The 20,068-nt window shown below is 47.5% G+C and overlaps 1 protein-coding gene across 1 annotated transcript in view; it reads right to left on the bottom strand.

Annotated features, from left to right (window-relative positions):
• Auts2 (activator of transcription and developmental regulator AUTS2) overlaps positions 1-20,068 on the bottom strand; it is a 94,616-nt gene that overhangs the window by 38,726 nt on the left and 35,822 nt on the right. The window contains 1 exon segment of the mRNA XM_032886390.1: positions 1,708-2,176. The gene's annotated coding sequence lies outside the window, so the exon portion shown is untranslated.

Genomic DNA, 20,068 nt, shown 5'->3' with positions numbered 1-20,068 from the left:
TATATGACGTAAATAAATATGCATGTGATATAATAAGACGATTTCCTGGGTTCTGCCTGCCTGCCTGCCACTGTCACCTTGGAAGTAAAGGCAGCACAAGTGAGGGGTTAGGCTAGGCAGGGCTTCATCTCCTGTGAGATAAATCTCTAGACAAAGAGGGGAGAGTTCATCAGGTTTAGGTTAATTGAGATGGGAGGAGCTACTCTGAATGAAGGAAGCACCACTTCATGGGCTGGGGTCCTGGACTGAAAACACAGGAGACAGTGAGCAGGGCACCAGCACCCACCTCTCTGCTTCCTGTGGATACAATGTAACAGCTTCCCCACCATATACAATGTAACCACTGGCCACCCTGTCTTCCCTTCCAGGATGGACCAGACCCTCAAACTGGAAGCCAAACTAAACCCTTCCTTCTTTAGATTGCTTCTGTCCAGGATTTTGTCAGAGCAACAAGAGAAGCGACTAACCTATCACTTTCCTGAATCAGAGGATCATGAGATGGATCTGACTCTGTGGGGAACGCGTTATGGTTTGTATAGCACCGCCCAGGAAGTGGGACTATTAGAAGGCGTGGCCCTGCTGAGATAGGTGTGGCCTTGTTGTGGTAGGCGTGTCACTGTGGGTGTGGGCTTTAAAACCCTCATTCTAGCCTTCTTGAAGTCCGTATTCTGCTAGCAGCCTTCAGATGAAGATGTAGAACTCTCAGCTCCTCCTGCACCATGCCTGCCTGGATGCTGCCATGCTCCCACCTTGATGATAAAGGACTGAACCCCTGAACTTGTAAGCCAGCCCCAATTAAATGTTCTTTATAAAAGTGGCCTTGGTCACGGTGTCTGCTCGTAGCAGTAAAACCCTAAGACAGAAGGCCTACAGAAAACAAAGGTGTCCCTAAACCATCCAAGTCATCTGCCTTCCAAAAGGAAGGCAGTAACAAACATGGAGTCTGGGGACCTTGAAGGAGCTAGACCCCCCGAGGCTCCTGTCTCCCTCTTCTTTATAGGCATCATTTGAGCAACTCTGTCGACTTTCCTTTGTGAGGCCTGATGAAGTTAAAAGGGAGCATGGCTTTCCACTCAGGGCTTTTCTCTCATTTGCAACAGAGCTGAATGACCCCAAGTAAAGAAAGAAAGGGCCTCGAAACAAAAACACCCAAGTTCTAGGGGGTCCCGGGCCTCTGGAAATACCAGCACTGCTTTTCACAGGAGTCACCCTCCTCAGAATCTCCCCATGAAAAATCTTCAGCTGTGCCTCAGCCTTGGTCAGCATGCCTGCTGGCCATCCACTGGGATGTCCTATCACAACCTCCTGCCTCCTCACCCTCTCCAGGCAGGGTTTCTCTGTGTAGCCCTGGCTGTCCTGGAGCTCACTCTAGATAGACCAGTCTGTCCTGGAATTCACTGAGATTCACCCGCCTTTGCCTCCTGAGTGCTGGGATTAAAGACGTGTGCCATCATGCCTGGCTTCTCCAGTTTTGTTTTGTTTTTTTAAAGTCACCTTTCTACCTCCTTTCTGTATACCTCAAGTCCCGCCCCCGCCCCCGCCCCGCACCAAAGTCCTCCACACCGAAGAGGCCCACACTCACCCACCAGTTCCTTTTCCCATTTTTCTGCCTCACTTAAAAAGGCAGGGCAAGGTGCCAACAGACCATTCTAGTCTCCCCGAGCTCGCGCCAGGTGACCCTGCCCGGTGGAAGACTGGGGCGCTCACCTTAAGCTGTTGAGGCTCAGGCTACTGCTGTTGTAGGCGGACAGTGGCTGCGAGAGGCTCTGGGAAGGGGGATGCGACTGCACAGGCGGAAGGGTCTGCTGGAGCAGGTGGCTGGGAGACTGCGGCCTGGGTGGCCGCTGCACCTGAGGCAGCGGGGCGGGCTGCAGCTGGGCTTCTGGGGGTCCTGGGGCGGGCTGTGTACTCGGAGGAGGGAACTGGGGCGGAGCTTCGGTGCGGGGTACCAAGTTCGCGTCTGGCGACGGAATCTGGAGCTGGGGCTCGGCCTGGGGCTGGGGTGGTAGCTGGGGGAGCTGAGGATGTGGGTCTTTGAGCACCACAGGTTCGAAGACTGGCTCTTTGCAACAGTCCTGGCTCTTCTCCTGGCTTCTCTCTAGACCCGAGATCTTGGGGACAATTGGTCCCGCATCTTGGTTGTGTTCAGGTAGTGCGCCAACACCTAACTCTGGATCTGCGTGGGAGAGAGGAGACAAAAACAGAGGGAATGCGTGAAAGAAAGCAAGGGACACAAAGCAGAAGCAAACGATGAAGGTTCGAATATTCCCAACACGACTGCGTCTGCCACCCGGCACCCTGATTCCCATAGGTTAGGGAATATACACCATGGGTAACTTCAACAGCGCCCTCTTCTGGTCTCTGAAGGACGGGGCCTGAATGTGGTGCACATACATATATGTGGGGGAAAAATGTGAATAAAAAAAAAATCTATAAAAATGAGAAAAGATATAGATAAATACTGTAAAAGAAAGATGCTATATGAGTAAGTACTTTTGCATGTGTCTGGGGGAAAGAAACCAATGATAATATTGTCTCCAATGAAAGGCTAAGGAAGAGAGCCCTTGTCTAGAATGCCTCCCCACCCCCAGCTAGGGGCCAGGGGAGGAGCTCGATACAGAGCCCCTGCCTAGGCTCCCGACTCAAGGGCAAGGGTATATACAGCCTAGTGTGTAGGAAGTCCCATCCTCAGTACCATTCAACAACCCAAACAGCAAAACACGGAGGCTGGAGGGGAGAGAAGTATCACGCTCTAGTCATCAGGCCATTGGTAACTAAGTTCTGTGACTGTAACTGTATCACCAACCGGGAGGAGCGTGTCTTACAAGCTGGCTACACTAGGTGGTATGACTCCATGCTAAACCTGCCTTTCATGTACAAGGCCCTGGGGTCATCCCAAGCAGGAACCGAAAAGATCCAAATATAAAAAAAAAAAAAAAAAAAAAATAATAATAATAATAAATAAAAAACAAACCAGGGATCCCTTTTGCAGTAACAAATATCATGTGATACTTGGGAATTTTCTCGTTAGAGAAAATTACAGGACCTGTAGATTTTTAGCAATGTAGCCTAATTTTTTTTTCCAAAGCGCTTATTATGCAATAAAACCTCAAATAAAACAAAACGAGACGGGGTGGGGGTACAGAGGTCAAGTGTGTTCAGAAGCAATTCTCGTTAGAGGATGCCAACTCCTGGGAGAAGAGTTCTAGAAGTAGGCAGAAGTGCTACTTGGCTGTGACATTAACTGGAGGGCACCATAAGCTCCTTTAAAATGGATGTTCTATTTATTTATGTGTATGCACATGTGTCTGTGCGAGCGCAGGTGTCTAGAGGAGCCAGAAGAGGGTTGTCAAATCTCCTGGAACGACTAACAAGCCATTCTGGGGCTCCCGATGTTGGCTGCTTGGGAACTGAACTTTGGTCCTCAGCAAGAGTGGTCCAGGCTCTCAGCCACCGAGCCACCATCTTTGGACCCCTGCCCGTCGGTGTTTCAATCTAGTAGGCTTACAACGATGGGAGGAGCAATCCTGTACTCAGCCTCAATTAACTTTCTAAGCTGGACTGCACACCATTTGGCCAGAGTCGACCTCTGTTTTGCATCGTTTTAGTTACACAGAATTTCCAGAAAGGACATCGGTGTGTTTTGTTGTTCTCCCCCAACCCTCTACCATATTTGAGATACACTGTGTTTTGGTTTGCTAGTTGATTTTTTTTTTTTTTAAATCATGTCTCTTTATACCCCTTGCTGGCCTCAGACTCAGTCATCCCCCTGCCTCGGGCTCCTAAGTGCTACAATTCCAGGCACTGCTCAACGTTTGATTTTATATTTAGAACTTCAGCAGGGGCTGAAGTAAATCGGAATTAGAAAATGGGAAGGCTGATCAAGGTATCTGTGAGGTTAACCTTGATTGCCAGGTCTTCGGAACTTAGAACCACCTCAGGAAACAAACCTCTTGGCATGCCTGTGAGGGGGTTTCTAGATTAGGTTAAAGAAGATCCTCCAGAGCTGTCCAATGTGCTTCCATTCCAGGTTGAAGGGAAAGAAGAGGTGAGCTGAGCACCAGCATTCACCTCTCTCTGTTTCTCTACTGCAGATGCTATGCGACCAGCTATCCTACACTGAATCCTACCACCATGCCTCCCCCGCCTTGATCGACTGTATCCTTGAACCGTGAACCGAAATAAACCTTCCTTTCTTAAGTTGCTTTAGTTATTTTACCACAGCAACATAAAGGAACCAATACAGAACGATGGTTAGAGGTTTGGGGCCTTGCAGGAGGTGGTGGTGCACACCCTAAATTCCTGGTCTACAGAACAAGTTCTCGGATAGTCAGAGCTAGGCAGACATACCCTGGCTCAAAAGAAAAACAAAACAAACACAAACACAAACAATTTGAGGTCAACCAGTACTACAGAGAGGAAACTAAATCCAAACAAAAATAACCCCAAACAAACAAGCCCACAAAAAAAAACAAGAAAAGATTGCATTTATGACGGTCCACAGTCACATAATCATCTAGCCTACTGGGTCTCATCTCTCCTAATGCTGCCACCCTTTAATACAGTTCCTCCTGCTGTGATGACCCCGATCATAAATTATTTTCATTGCTACTTCATAACTCTAACTTTACTACTGTTATGAATTACAATGTAAATATGTTTTCTGATGGTCCTGTCAAAGAGTCATTTGGCCCCCAAAAGGGTCACTACCCACATGTTAAGAAAATGCTGATCTAACCCTTTTCTAAAACTTACTTTTATGTAAGGGGACAAAATCACTACACGTGTAGAAGTCAGAAAACAACTTCCAGGGATTGGTTCTCCAGAGACCCACATGATTCCACCATGTGGATCTTGCACATAAAATTCAGGTCTTAACTAGCGAGCCCTTATATGCACTAACCTATCCCATTAGTCATACATAACCATTTTATTATCTTCATTATTAGTAAACACTTCTATGGTTCCAAGCCTATTATGCCATTATAAAAAAAATGACTTCTTGCTAATTTCTCCTTTGTTTTTCATTAAGGCTTATATGCTTTAAAATCACATAGAAGTATGGTATAGACTATCATGATAGGAAATATTTTGGGGTGGGGAGAGCAGAGCATTTTTGAGACGGGTTTCTTTGTGCAGCCCTGGCTGTCCTAAAACTTACTCTGTAGACCAAGCTGGTCTTGAACTCAGATATCGCTTGCCTCTGCCTCCTGAGTGCTGGGATTAAAGGCATGCGCCATCACCTCCTAGCACAAAATCATTATTATAGCACATAAAATGGGACATACCATGGTGATTCCACATGCTGTCAAGTTGACAAGAAAGATTCGCCATTGCAGATGGCCACCATTAAACTGGTGACTGTCACATCTCTTGGTGGCAGATTATTGATGTTGAAGCACTGGGAGACTAGAGCACGTCTCCGAGTCCAACAACTTGTGCTCTAACACAGTGATACCCGCAAGTGTTCTGTGAGACGCAGCAAGCCCCACGAGTGCTTTCCACAACGTACACCACTCAATAAGTGTTGGCAAAGCCAGGTGTGGTAGCACACATCTCTGATCCCAACACTTGCGAGGCAGAGGCAAGAGGATCAGGAGTTCAGAGCCAGCCTTGGCTACTTCGGGAGTCTGAGGCCAGCCTTGGTGGCATGAGACCCTCTCTCAAAATCAAACAGAAACCACTTGGACAAAATTACAGTAAGGAAAATAAAATGCATTGCCAGCTGGGTCTCAGTGCTGAAAACCTACGTATGTAAACACATACATGGATGCATAAGTGGATGGAGCTACATAGCCAAATATCACTCCGAGCCTATGATTTTTTTCTTGAAAATACGTTGTGGTTTGCCCTGAAGTTATCTGTATTTTGATGCTAATTCCACTGCCCCAAGGACAGCGGCCTAGTCAAGGACTCAGAACTCAGGTGACTTCACCAAAACCACCTCCCCATTGAATTTGTAAAGTACAGGATAGAAGGAGACCTGTCATTGGAGGAGAAGGAAGGATGGGTGGGAGAAAATTTTGAAGGAAGAGGAGGAGACGAGAGAGAAAGGAGGAGACAGGAGGGAGAGAGGGGAGAAGCCATGGCAGGTGATGTTAAGATTCTGCTCTGTGTACTTACAGGTTGTTATCAATGTTCCTAAGGGATGGATGGTACCGGGCTTTGTATGTTTAAGTGGGCAATTATATCTTATCAATTGGGTCAAAGATTATTGTGTTGTGTGTTCTTTTATGTGAGGGTTTGAGTGTAGGAAAGTGTGCGGCTGGGATGTGTTTCCACCAAGATATCTAGCAGATATCTTGGGGCATCGCGGTGTGGACCTAGTGGGGTAATAGACAACAATACCTATTTTATTTTTATATTATTACAACAACAAAAATATATTACCGGTCAAGAAACAAAGGAGGGGGAGGTGTTGCCTTTTGCAATGAGTTCCTCTACCCTCAAAGAATTCGCTGCCCCTGTCCCAAGTCTTTTACTAAATGGGTTTTAAAAAAAAAAAAAAAAGGTAGACTACCAAGATGGCTTTAAAAAAAAGTGCATGTCACCAAGCCTGAGCTTGATCCCTGGGTCCCTGTGGTGGGAGATAACCAACACCTGCAAGCTGCCCTCTAACCACCACCCAGATGCTGTGACATACAAGGACAAAGAAGACACACACAACACCTAAGATCCAGAATAATGACACCTGTTTCACACTCTCCCCCAACCTGACCCTCACACTGATAAAGCGTCAGGGTTCTGTAGCTCGTGCCCAGTGTCCTCAACGCCTCAGTACCAATAATCCGCCACCAAGAGGCACGTCAGTCACCAGTGTGACGGTGGCCATCAGTGATGGTGAATTTTTCTCGTCAACCTGACAGCATGTGGAATCACCATAGAAACACACCTCTGGGGTTGTCCAAGGTGAGGTTTCTATATAAGTTAAAGTGAGGTAGGAGGAACCACCCTGAAGGGATGGCAGCATTGGTTATCCACAGGCTGGGGTCCTGGACTGCACAAAAGGGAGAAAGCAAGCTGAGCACGAGCATTCATGTCTCTGTACTTCCTAACTATGGGCGCCATGAGACAAAACATCTTCTGCCCCTGCCGCCATGCCGTCCCCGTCATGATAGACTATCTTCCTTCCTTATGCTGTTTCTATTAGATGTTTGTTCTCAGCATGAACAGTAACCGGTACTCTGTATGACACTCTTGTATGGTGTGGTACAGAAAGAAGCTATGCCTTCAGATCTTCAACAAAAACCTTCTACAGAGTAAAGAGCCTTTCATGGTCACCCTTGACTGCTAAACATTTTCCTTCCTTTGTAGCTTCTAGGAAAGCAGAGATATGAGGGCCAGCTAGATACTCAGTGGTCAAAGGCACTTGTCACTTAGGCCTGATGATCTGTGTTTGGTTCCTCAGACCCGTATGGTGGAAGAAGAACAACTCCAGCAAACTGCCATCTGACTTCTGCATGGCTGCTTGGATACATGCCCATGCACATCTATACTCTTTTTAAAGAATGAAAGAGAGAGAGAGAGAGAGAGAGAGAGAGAGAGAGAGAGAGAGAGACCGACCGACCAACTGATGAAGGGCCAGATGGATGGAATATCAAAATTAGAATAAAAGAAATGGCCTGGTATCTACTGGGGCCAGGGTTGGATGTTTGCAATAGTGTTTAAGAACTCCCAAATCGGGTTGGGGATTTAGCTCAGTGGTAGAGCGCTTGCCTAGGAAGCGCAAGGCCCCGGGTTCGGTCCCCAGCTCCGAAAAAATGAACCAAAAAAAAAAAAAAAAAAAGAACTCCCAAATCCCGACTCACCACAATCCTCAAGCTGGTTGGTGTATACCAGGAAAAGACCAGGCAGTTTTGAGTGATGCCATATGTGTGAGGCCACTAAGAATATGCCACTTTAAGCATGCTTGGCTGAGTGCAGACTCCAGAGACTGCCAACACACCTGCAAGTCCCCCTTGAAAAGGAAGTGACCTACAACACCCAACACACACCACGCACCACGCACATACCCACCTCGCTTCCCTGTCCTGTTCCCACCTCCCCTACTGGGCCTGCAAGTGTGTGTTTGGCATATCCATTCTGGGACTCCAAACTCAGGTCTCCCCAGTCCTACAGCAGGCACTTTATCAATGGAGCCAGTGCTCACAGCAAGTCTTCGCTGAGTGCCCAGACCATCTTGTATGGTGTGGTACAGAAAGAAGCTATGCCTTCAGATCTTCAACAAAAACCTTAAAAGCAAACAATGTTCTCTCGGTGTCACACTCCTGTCCTGTCCCCAGGGGTTTCCCTGTGAGAACTGGGCTTCTCCTCTGGAGATCAGTTCCTTCTCTTCTGGCATCCTGTATGCATTCCCAGGGGCCAGGGATAAAACCGGTCCCCAATCTGTTCACACTACCCGCTACGGCCCACATGGGGACTGAGGGCAGCTAAGCCACCGCCATCCGTCTGAGTGCTTTACGTATGAGTTCCACTGACACTCCTAGGATGAATCCTAAGCTGTTCTAACAGCAATGGAACTGGAACTAAGCCTTGGAATATGCCAAAAAAGAAAGAGTAGGGATGAAGGAGGTTGTTTTTTTTTTTTTTTTCCACTGTCCCCTTCCACCCCCCTGCAGTTACCTTTTGAATCGCATCACCTCCCAGTGTGCCTTACAACTTCAACATTTCAATGTGGTCAGGCGAGCATCGTGTGGGAATCTGGTAGGATGCCTAGCTTGGGAGCCTAACTTTTATACTTGTGTGACACTGAGTCTAGTGACTCTTTTCCTCTTGATTTTCGAGACAGAGAATCATATATCCCAGGCTGGCCATGAATTCCATATGCAGACAAGGAAGACCCTGAACTTCGGATCTCCGACTACCAATATTCCCTTTGTTAGATTACAGGTGTGCACCACAATGCCTGATTTATGTGATGCTGGGAAACAAACACAAGTTTGCCAAGCAAACACTTTACCAACAGAGCCACATCCCCAGCTCTCTTTTTTCTGATAATCATTACATTGATGTTGGGCATCTATAAATATGTGTGGTTTATGTACATGGATATATGTGTTCTTTATGCCTGTGCATGTACATGAGAGCCAGGGCATGTGGGACATCCTATTCTATCACTCTCTGCCTTATTTCTTCGAAACAGGGTCTCTTTCTTTTCATTTTTTTCAACAGCGGAAGGCTGTCTGCTCAGCCTAGCTGCCATGTCCTGCAGCCAACCATGACTTATGTCCCATCCCCTCCACTTCTAGCTGGACCATCCTCATCAGAGAGACCTGGTTGCATCACTGATCTTTTCACCACTCTATATTCTCCAGTGATGCTTCTGGTTTATTCAAGGCATGGGGAGGGGAGTTGAGAGGGTAGCAGAGACAGAGAAAGGCACAGAGAAAGGGAGGGGCGGAGGAGGAGGAGAGGGGGAGGGAGAGGAAGGGGAAAAAGAGGAGGAGGAAGAGGAGCAGGGGGAGGAGGGGGGGAGAAGAGGGAGAGAAAGAGGAAGAAGAGGCAGAGGGGGAGGAGGGGAAGGAGGAGGGAGAGGAGGGAGAGAAAGAGGAAGAGAAAGAGGGGGGAGGAGGAGGAAGAGGAGGGGGAGGAGGAGGAAGGAGGAGGAGGAGGAAAGAGGAAGAAGAGGAAGAGGGGGGAGGAGGAGGAAGAGAAGGAGGAAGAGGAGGAGGGGGAGGAGGGAGAGGCTGGCCATAAGCAGGCAGAGAGGCGGGAGGGGAAGGGGGAAGGGGAACAAGCAAGAGGACAGAGTGGGAGTAAGAAGGCAAGAGAGCCAGTGATGCTTCAATCCCTACTTGTGTGGGGCCTTTCTAGGCAGCTGCCATGTTGGTGCAACCCCACGTTGGAGCACATTAATCATGTGTTCTGTGTCTAAACTACATCCCAGCATCTGGCGGAATGTTTAAATTTGGGGACAAGTTCTTGCTAGGTTTCCCAGTGTGGCCTTGAACTCCCCCTGCAGCCAGGGCAAGCCCTGAAAGTGCCATCCCCTTCCCTCAGCCTCCTAAGTAGATGAGATTTCAGGCCTGAGCCAACACTTGATTCAGTCACTTACTTAACGCTGACCACCATAGACAGCCCCGCTAATGACCTGCTAGGCCACACCTGCTGCTTGTGGGGCCTAGGCACTAATTTTTAAACTAACGCGGAAAACATTATTTTATATAACGACGTATTACATTTCTTCCCCAAAATATAAACAAATGAATGTGTATTTAGATAACGATACAACTGGCAGCCAACCATGGTTGGAATTTTAATACTTTAGTTTTTTTCAGGCTTCTTTTTATGTATGTATATATGTATGTGTATGTGTATGTATATGTGTATGTGCTTGTGATTGTGTATGTGTATGTGTATGTGTTTGTGATTGTGTGTGTATGTGTATGTGTATATGTATGTATATGTGTTTGTGTATGGGCATGTGTGTCTGGATGCCCACAGAGGCCAGCAGAGGGCATCAGATCCCTTGGAGTTGGAGCTCCAGGTAATTTTGAGCTTCCTGACATAGGTGCTGGGAACTGAACTCAGGTCCTCTCCAAGAGCCACAGTGCCCTTAAGAGCAGAGCCATCTCTCCAGCTCCCTAACTCCGGGTTTCTGAAGAAGGGCCTCTTTAAATCATACACTTCCTTCAGTTCTGAACACAGTGCCACACATCGCCTGAATGCCTGATTTCTTCAACTACATAATAATCAATTTACAAAAAAAAAAAAAAAATCTAAGCAAGCTCCTTTATAAGAGCAATTCTAAAAGGAAAAAAAATCACCATAATGAGAAAAACACTCAATAAACAATTACACATTAAGCCAGAAAAATTATGCCTCTTTGGAGTCGTTTCTGTAATTGGACAGTATACTGCAATAAAATAACGGCATATAATACAAGCCAATGGGAAATAATTAGATGTCATTTTGATGTTTAAGGATCCATTTTCCATATATAATAAAACTAATGTTCTGGTTTGAATCATAAAGGATTCTAATAGCTTGGTTATTTTTGTATTACAAGGAAAAAAGTAGGGCAATCAAAAGCATAGAGCTTTTTAATAACCAGGGGTGGGCGGGGCCCGGCTGGCGTCTGTCTATGGTGCGCACGCATGTGGGGCTCCACTATAGCCTACAGACTTCATGAACACAAACACACAGGAAGAAAAGTAAATAAGAAAACATAAACAGTGTCACACCAGGGAATGGTATTGTAGAGGCGGTCGCAGGTTTTTACGCCTGTGTACCTTATGTTTTTAGCCATTGATTGGGTATGTGTATGAATGGTGCATGTCTATGTGGGCATATGTGTGGGTATGGGACCATGTGCACGTGTGTGGAGAACCTGGGAGCCCTGGGTCGTTCTTACTTTCTAAAAGATTCATTTATCACCAGACGAGGTGGTGCCTGCCTTTGTTTATAGCACAGATGGACCTCTGTGAGTTTGAGGCCAGGCTGGTCTACATAGAGAATGTTAGGCTAGCCTCATGTACAATGTAGCCCTGTCTCAAACCTTTTATTAATTTATTTTTGCTTGTGTCTGTGGAGTGGTTATGCACATGCACGTAGGTTCCTAGAGGCCAGAAGAGGGTGTTAGATCCCCTGGAGCTGGAGGTAAAGGCAGTTTCAGGGGAGCCACTGAATCTAGGTGGCTCTGCGGGGAGAGGGACTTGAGGCTAAACCTGGTTTGTTCCTTCAAGCCTAGTGGTGAAAGGAAACGGTGGACTTCTCTGCAAGCTATGTCCTAGCATCCATACTAATAAGCTTAGCCAAGCTCCATCCCACAGGAAAATAATGATATGGTCATAGACGTGTGAGACCACCCTAGAGCAGGGAGCATTGCCACAGGCAGAGCACTGGGTCTCTAGCTCACTAAGCCTGCCAATCACTGAGCATTTGGTGAAGTGAAAGATGCTGTGTGCAAAGATATGGTGGTACCTTTAATCCCGCCACCCAGCTAGAAAAGGCAGGCATATCTTCGTGAGTTTCTTAGGCTAGCCAGGGCTACCCTGTCTTAAAAACAATAAAGATAACGTAGACGATGACCAAGAAAGACACCAGATGTTGATGCGTGGCCTCTACTTGTATGTGCATGTATATAGCCCACCCACACGAGCGTGCACACAGGCATACACACAAGAAAACCAGCAAAAAGAAGGCTTGAGATACAGGTCGGAAGTGGAGTGTTTGCACAGAATCTCTCAGCGAGAGACTGGGAGTGTGTTTTTAGGGAGAAAACACACGTTGAACATACAACAATGCCTTAAGTTCAACCTGCAGAACTGCAGATGTAGATAAAGAATCAGTGTGGCGGTTTAAATAGGAATGGCTCCCCCATAGACTCATGTGTTTGAATGCTTGGCCCATAGGGAGGGGCACTATTAGGAGGTGTGGCCTTCCTGGAGTAGGTGTGGCCTTGTTGGAGGAAGTGTGTCATCGTGCGGGTGGGCTTGGAGGTCTCGGATGCTCCAGCTACGCTCAGTGTGGCAACACAGTCTCCTACTGCCTTCGGATCAAGATGTAGAACTCTCAGCTCCTCTCCAGAACCATGTCTACTTGCATTCTGCCATGTTTCCCCACCATCCTGATAATGGACTGAAGCCCTGAAACTATAAGCCAGCCCCCATTAAATGTTTTTCTTTTCTTTTCTAAGAGTTGCTGCGGTCACGGCATCTCTTCACGGAAATGAAACCCTAACTAAGACGACCAGATAATGGTATGGGACAAGAGATTCCATATGGAAGGCCTACACAAGGACAAAACCAGGGTACTTCACTTTCACCAGGGAAGAAAACAGGGTTTGGTCCCAACATAATAAAACTTTGGAGCACAGGAGCCAGTGGCATGGCTCATGGGTAAAGGTGTCTGCTGCTACACCTGATGACTTGAATTTGATCCCTAGGACCCACATGACGAAAGGATGGAACCAAGTTTAGCAAACTGACCTTTCACCTCCACGAATGTATGCAATATCCCTGTAATAAACTTAATTTTAAAAATCGTTAGCACAGCAGAAGAGACTTGGAACATGTCCTCGAACGCGCACTACCTGATTGTGTCTGCCGGCATGTACGCCACATGCGTTTGGATATATGCAGAGGCCAGTCTCCTGGAGTTGGCATTCCAGGTAGTGTGACTTACTTAACATAGATACTGGGAACTGAACTAGGGTCTGATAAGCCATCTCCTCGGTCCCTGGGGCTCCCCGTCTAGCCAGCCTCCACTTAATCTGGGAGTTCCAAGCCGGTAAGAGGTCGTCTTAAAGAGTGGATGCTTTCTGAGCACCACCACCATAGCGTCCCTCTAACCTCTACTGGAACATGTGTACATGTTTGCTCACACCTATGTATACTGTACACACACACACACACACACACACACACACCACCTTCTTCCTTAGTGCCTTAACTAACAACACATACGTGTCTACTAAATTACTCCTCCTCTCTTTTAAAAGACACGTTAGCACGTGACCTAGGCCAGCCTCCAACTTCCTATGTAACTGAGAATGGTCTTGAACTTCTGATCTTCCTGCCTCGACTTCCTGGGAGCTGGGATTACAGGCTTACATCACCTTGCCTGGTTTCAGGAAGTGTTGGGATGAAACCCAGTACTCCACGCATGCTAGCAAGCTCTCTACCAGCTACACTACACGCTTAATCTGTCAGTGATGAAATGTCTTGCCCCGAACAGCAAGCCCTTCATACCCATGGTTTGCACTGCAGCTCTACACACGGAATGCCCCTGTAGCAGAAGCAACCACAAATGCCTGTGTGTGGTAAGACTCTGAGTTTACAGCCTCTAAGGAACGGATCGATGGGTGGGACAACCTCTGATGGGTGCAAGGCACCACCTCGCATTGCTCTCAACATGGTAATTAGCTTATTAGCACGCAGGACTGGGCTAACCTAATGCTCCTGACTCGCTCGCTCCACAAAACGTAATAAGCATATTATAAGCTAGGTGCTTGGACAAATTACGTGTTATAGAACTCGGTCCTCCCAGGAAAACAGCCGGCATCTGTACCCCATCACTTGTGCCTGCCCAAGCGTCAATCAGGATCTGGCCTGTTGAAGGCTGACATTCCCTCCTAGAAGGAAGGGATGGGAAGAGATCCCAGCCACCCACTCCTCCCAGCCGCTTGTACAAAAGTCTGCACTAACTGCACTTGGCCTGAGACCTGAGGAACTTTGAGGTGGTGGAGGATACGGGGTGAGAAAGGTTAACTAAAGGGTTCCGTGTATGTAGCTAACCCGGAAGCCATCCATCACTCGTGCTGGATGAAGACATTGCAGTGAGGCAGCTTTGGGGTCACTCATGGGTGTCAGTAACCTGATATCTATGCTCTGTGATGACGCTCAATAAACTCACTGGTTCCCCAGGGTGAACTGAGGTGGAATCATACTTTGGTGTGTCACTTGGGGGTCTTACGAGGAGTGTGTGATGTAATTTACAAAACTTACAGCTGGGTGAGGTGGCTCACACCTACAGTACTTAGGAAGAGGAGGAAGAGGAGGAGGAGGAGGAGGAGGCAAGCAGATCTCTGTGAGTTCGAGGCCAGCCTGCTTTACAAAGGAAATTCCAGGACAGCCAGGGCTGTTATAAAGAGAAACCCTGTCTCAAAAAGCAAAGGCAAAACCAACAAACCTTCCCAAAACCTCGAAACAAAATGTACAAAACACACACACACACACACACACACACACACACACACACACTTTCACACACACTCATACACACATACTCTCACACACACACACTACACACACATACACTCACACACACACACACACACACTCACATACACACACACTCACACACACACACTCAAACACACATACACACACATACACACTCACACACACACACATACACACACACATACACACACACACACACACTACACACACACACACACACACATATACACACACACTCCACACACACACACCACACACACACACACACACACACACACACACACACACACACACACACACGGAGCCTTCAACAGAGGGCTTCCAATTCCCAGTGGCCCCCCCGAAGATTTAATTTGCATATTAAAATGTTTATTGCTAATTGCCCACAACCTAATGATGAATCTATACTGTATTTCACTGTTAATTAAAACATCAATAGCAAGGACTCTCCTCCATGTCAAGGTGAACTCAGAGGCTTCAGGGCTCTGAAACACATCTCTCTGTTTCCTGGCGACTTCCCTCCCTCACGTCCTCCTTGATGATGCAGAGGGTACACAGGGCAGACCTGTATGAGGGTGCATCCTGGGAACCGAACCCAGGATGACTGCCTGCATTCTGGGTGAACACACTATCCACTGAGCCAGTGCCTCAGACTCAAAATTTTCCTACCACAGAGCCTGGGACGGTAAATCTCTCTTGACCTGATTCCAGTTCCCATAGAATTAGCACTTGACTCATTTACATTTAACAACTAAGTAGCACCAAATGAAACCTAGCCATCTGTGACATTCACTTTTATAAAACTTTACATAATGTAGGGTCACCTGGGAAGAGAGTCTCGATGAAGGAGTGTCTGGCTTGTGAACCAAATCTGTGTGATTGTTTTAAAATGTATTATTATTATTATTATTATTATTATTATTATTATTATTTTAAGTTTTAGGTGTACGTGTTTGAATATACGGTGCCGTGTGTGTGTGTGTGTGTGTGTGTGTGTGTGTGTGTGTGTGTGTGTGTGTGTGTAGAACTTCCTGAACTGGAGTTATAGGCAGTTGTGACCCACACTCAGTGTAGGTGTTGGGAATTGAACTTGGGTGCACTGCCAGAGCAGCAAGCAAATTTAACCATTGAGCCATTTTTCCAACCTCCTGTGAGTGATTTTTTTTAATTGGGTCAATCGAGGCGGTAATGACCGTCCTGAATAGGACTGGCCACAATTCCCTTGGTTTGTGTCCTGGACTAGATAAGGGTAGAGAAGGGGCTGAGCAAAAAAGAGGTGCATACCCATCCCCGTCTTTCTGCTCTAGACTGTCAGTATACTGTGAGTAGCTGTTGTAAGTTTATGCTGCCCTGACCTTGCTGAGTTCCTGTGCTAGTCTCTCATTGGGAGGATGCTAGGCAGGCATTCTATTATGGGACAAACAGTCATGTCCTAGCTCCTCGCTGGGAGTTTCTAGGCAGGTGCTCTACCACTGAACCACGCCCCCAGCCCCTCACTGGGGGATTCTAGGCAGGGGCTCTACCACTGAGCCACGCCCCCAGCCCCTCACTGGGGGATTCTAGGCAGGGGCTCTACCACTGAGCCACGCCCCCAGTCCCTCCCTGGGGGATTCTAGGCAGGTGCTCTACCACTGAGCCACGCCCCCAGCCCCTCCCTGGGGGATTCTAGGCAGGGGCTCTACCACTGAGCCACGCTCCCAGCCCCTCACTGGGGGATTCTAGGCAGGGGCTCTACCACTGAGCCACGCCCCCAGCCCCTCACTGAGGATTCTAGGCAGGGGCTCTACCACTGAGCCACGCCCCCAGCCCTTCACTGGGGAATTTTAGGCAGGGACTCTACCATTGTACTACATCACCAGACTGTTTACCACTTAGCTCCATCCTAAATTGCAAGCCGTGACCACTCACTAAGATTATTAAGTACTGCTTGCTCTCTCTCTGTCTACTAAAGTCTGGGAAGTATCCCAGACTAGGATAAGATATCCCTGAGCAGCTGTTGTCTCTGTAGACAGGTTCCCTCTTTTGCAAAGCCTAGTGCTCAAGAGGCAAACCTTTCTATACACTCCTCCACTGCCCCGGACCATTAAAAGCCTAGGGTGTGAACGTTTATTATTCTTGAATGGTGCACAAAGGGATTCTACCAAACAGGCAAAACTGAGTTCTAATTAGCCAACTGATTAGAATTAGCAGGCCTGTGGAAGCCGAGTGAGACACAAAATTGGAGAGGCCAGGTGTGTGTTTCTGTGAGCAGCAGCCTCCCTCCCATGGCTTCCGTCACGGACAGAAGGGCGACCTCCCGTGTCACGTGCACCTCAAGTGTTGGTTAGGAAAGCAGATAATTACAATTACAATCAGCCTAAAGAATGATGCACTTTGAAAACCCTGGTGCACAGCACACTTCCACACCATGAATGCTTTGCCTCAGGTTTCACTTGTTTTAAAAATCAGTGCATGCCTGGCAGGTTGGGATTGCAGCTCTTTGCCCTGTAACCGACATAGAAGATATCTTCAGCCACAGGGTCCTCCCATCTAGAACTGGGGGCCATCAAGAGCGAGAGCAACAGCCTGCATTGTTTGGGATTCCGCTGGGGCCTCCCTCACTAAAACATTCGTGGGGAGGTAACTCCATTCTCAGAATAAGTGAATCTGAGTACTCAGCCATACGTGGGACATTTATGTCAGGCCTCGCCTCCAAGGCCCAGAGAACATGGTAGAATGTAAAGAGGATTTTAAGACTCAGAGGAAAGGGAGAAGAGCTGCGAAACACGGTCATCTGGGCACAGCGTGGCTGTTGCACACATGAACTCGTGAGAGCTGTGGTTACCGTCAGATCTCCAGAATCAAGCCAGTTACAAATTCCTGCATGGAGTGGGGGAGACCACCACCTCTAGCTGAGAGCTACTGGCCGTTGATGGTGGCTGGTGGGGGGAAGAATCACTTCTCACTGAGGGAGTGGCTACTGGTAGCTTGTCCATACCCCAAATATGACTCCATACCCATGCTATTTGAGCAGCAGTAGTTGGGCTTAATGGGTTATTTAAACAAACAAAAACACCATGATGTTGAGAGGGTGATGTTGTTTGGTGGGATCCCAGAAAAGCCAGATGAAGTAGGGGGTGAATATAATCACGTGTGACTATAATTGACATTTTCAAATAATACATTTTGAAAGATGGTACATGCCGCTTGGTACGCACGCAGTGGATGACTAGCTAGTATTTAGAAGGCAGACACAGGAAGACTTCAAGTTCAAGGCCAGCCTGAGCTATAAAAATTATCTTCCAAAAAACAAAAACAAAAAGCAAACTTCATAAAACAAGAGGCTATTATTTGCAAATCCTATATGACAATGGTCTAGGTGCCAAAGTATATAAAGAACTACTCCAAATACACAATATCAACAAATAACCTATTTAAAAATGGGTGTGATGGTTTGTACATGCTCAGCCCAGGGAGTGGCACTATTAGGAGGTTTGACCCTGTTGGAGAAGGTGTGTCACTGTGGGTCTGAGCTTTAAGACCCTCACCCTAACTGCCTGGAAGTCAGTCTTCCACTAGCAGCCTTTGGATGAAGACATAGAACTCTCAGCTCCTCCTGCACCATGCCTGTCCGGATGCTGCCATGTTCCCACCTTGATGATCATGGACTGAACCTCTGGACCTGTAAGCCAGGCCCAATTACATGTTGTCCTTATAAGACTCGCCCTGGTCATGGTGTCTGTTCACAGCAGTAAAACCCTAAGACAGTGGGCAAATGGGCTGCTGAGATGGTTTGGTGGGTAAGGGTGCTTGCTGCCAAGCCTGGTGATCCTAGTTCTATTCCTTGAACTTACATGGAGGAAGGTGAGAACAGACTCCTGCCAAGCTGTCCTCTGACCTGCACAGCCAAGCTGTGGCATGCATGTGAACATACACATGCCAATAAATATAACAGAAACTAACTTTTAAACTGGGCAAAGGATTTGAACAGGCATTTCTTCACAGAGGACATACAACATCTCAGGGGCAAATGGAAAGACGTTCACTATCACTAGTCATCAGGGAGACAGAAGTCCAGACCACAAGAAGCAACCACACCCACTATAATGAGAAACAGACACTGGGAAGAGAACAAGGTGAAGCTCTTCCCACTACCCACAGGTTGGCACGGTCTGGCAGTCCTTCACTAGGCCACACTCTCCTTCTTCTGTTTCCAATCATTTCCTCAGTCAATACTGCTTCTACTTTTTTAAAGAGGGCCTGGAGTTGAATAAGACAGGTAGCCCATTCTGCCTTGGAACTCTAAACAATCTTCCTGCCCTTACCTGCCAAATGCCGGGACCACAGAAGGATCCCGGAGAACTCAGGAATTCAAAATCATTGTTAGCTATATTGTGAGTTCAAAGCCAGCCTGGGTTACATGAGACCCTGTCTCAAAAGAACAAGAAGCACTGGGTCCCGCCCTGGAGGAGCCTACACCTTACTGAAAGAACATTAAAACAAGGAGCCGGGGAGATGGCTCAGTAGGTAAAGCACTTGCTACACAAGCATGAGGACCTGAGTTCGATTCCCAGCATCCCACATGCCTGGCATGGTGGACTATGCTTGTAATCCCACATAAGGGGAGGTAGAGCCAGGCAGATCCTGGGTTCTCTCCCTAGCCAGCCCACGGCCTTAATCAACCAGCCTCGGGTGCCAGTGAAAGAGTGTCTCAAAAAACAAGTTGGGGTCTGACAACTTGGTTCATTGGATGACAAGCTTGCTGCTTGAATCTGATGACTTGAGTTCAATCCCCAGATGGCCCGTTCAAGGTGGAAAGAGAAACAACTTCACAGCATTGTCTGGAACATTCACACAAACATACTCATAAACGACAGTAATGATTAATTAAAATTTTAGTAAAAACAGGTGGGCGGCTCCTAAGGACACCCTAGGCTGTCATTCAAGTTGTTTCCTGGCCCCTACACATATACATTGATGCACGGCACACACGGGGTAGAGGGTGGGTTTAAATAAACAGATGGTATGACACAATGATAAGTGCTCTGATAGAGTGTCAGCCCTCCCATTACCCTACCCCCCACTCAGGGATCCTGAGAAGAACAGGAGGGGAGCCACTTCCAGGAGGAAATAAAGGAGTCATCCAAGCCAGAAAGGAAGCAGGCTTGCAGATGTGCAAAGGCAGACCAGGAAACTCATGCTACGCCAGTTCAGGAACAGCGGCCGGCACAAGGAGCCCAAGCCCACTTTAGAGATGGAGTGGGAAGGCTGGGCTGCTTGTCACCAATGGTCAAGCATACGTGGACTTTCCCTTTTGCGGAGAAAAAAAAGTGGTTGCTCCCTCCCCAGTGTCTTGATGCTGCCCCAGGCTGGGTGTAGGATTTCCTTTGACTGCGGCTCCTTGG

Source organism: Rattus rattus, chromosome 16, assembly GCF_011064425.1.
Source record: "Rattus rattus isolate New Zealand chromosome 16, Rrattus_CSIRO_v1, whole genome shotgun sequence".
Lineage (NCBI taxonomy): Eukaryota > Metazoa > Chordata > Mammalia > Rodentia > Muridae > Rattus > Rattus rattus.
This window is presented reverse-complemented; position numbering and strand designations above follow the sequence as displayed.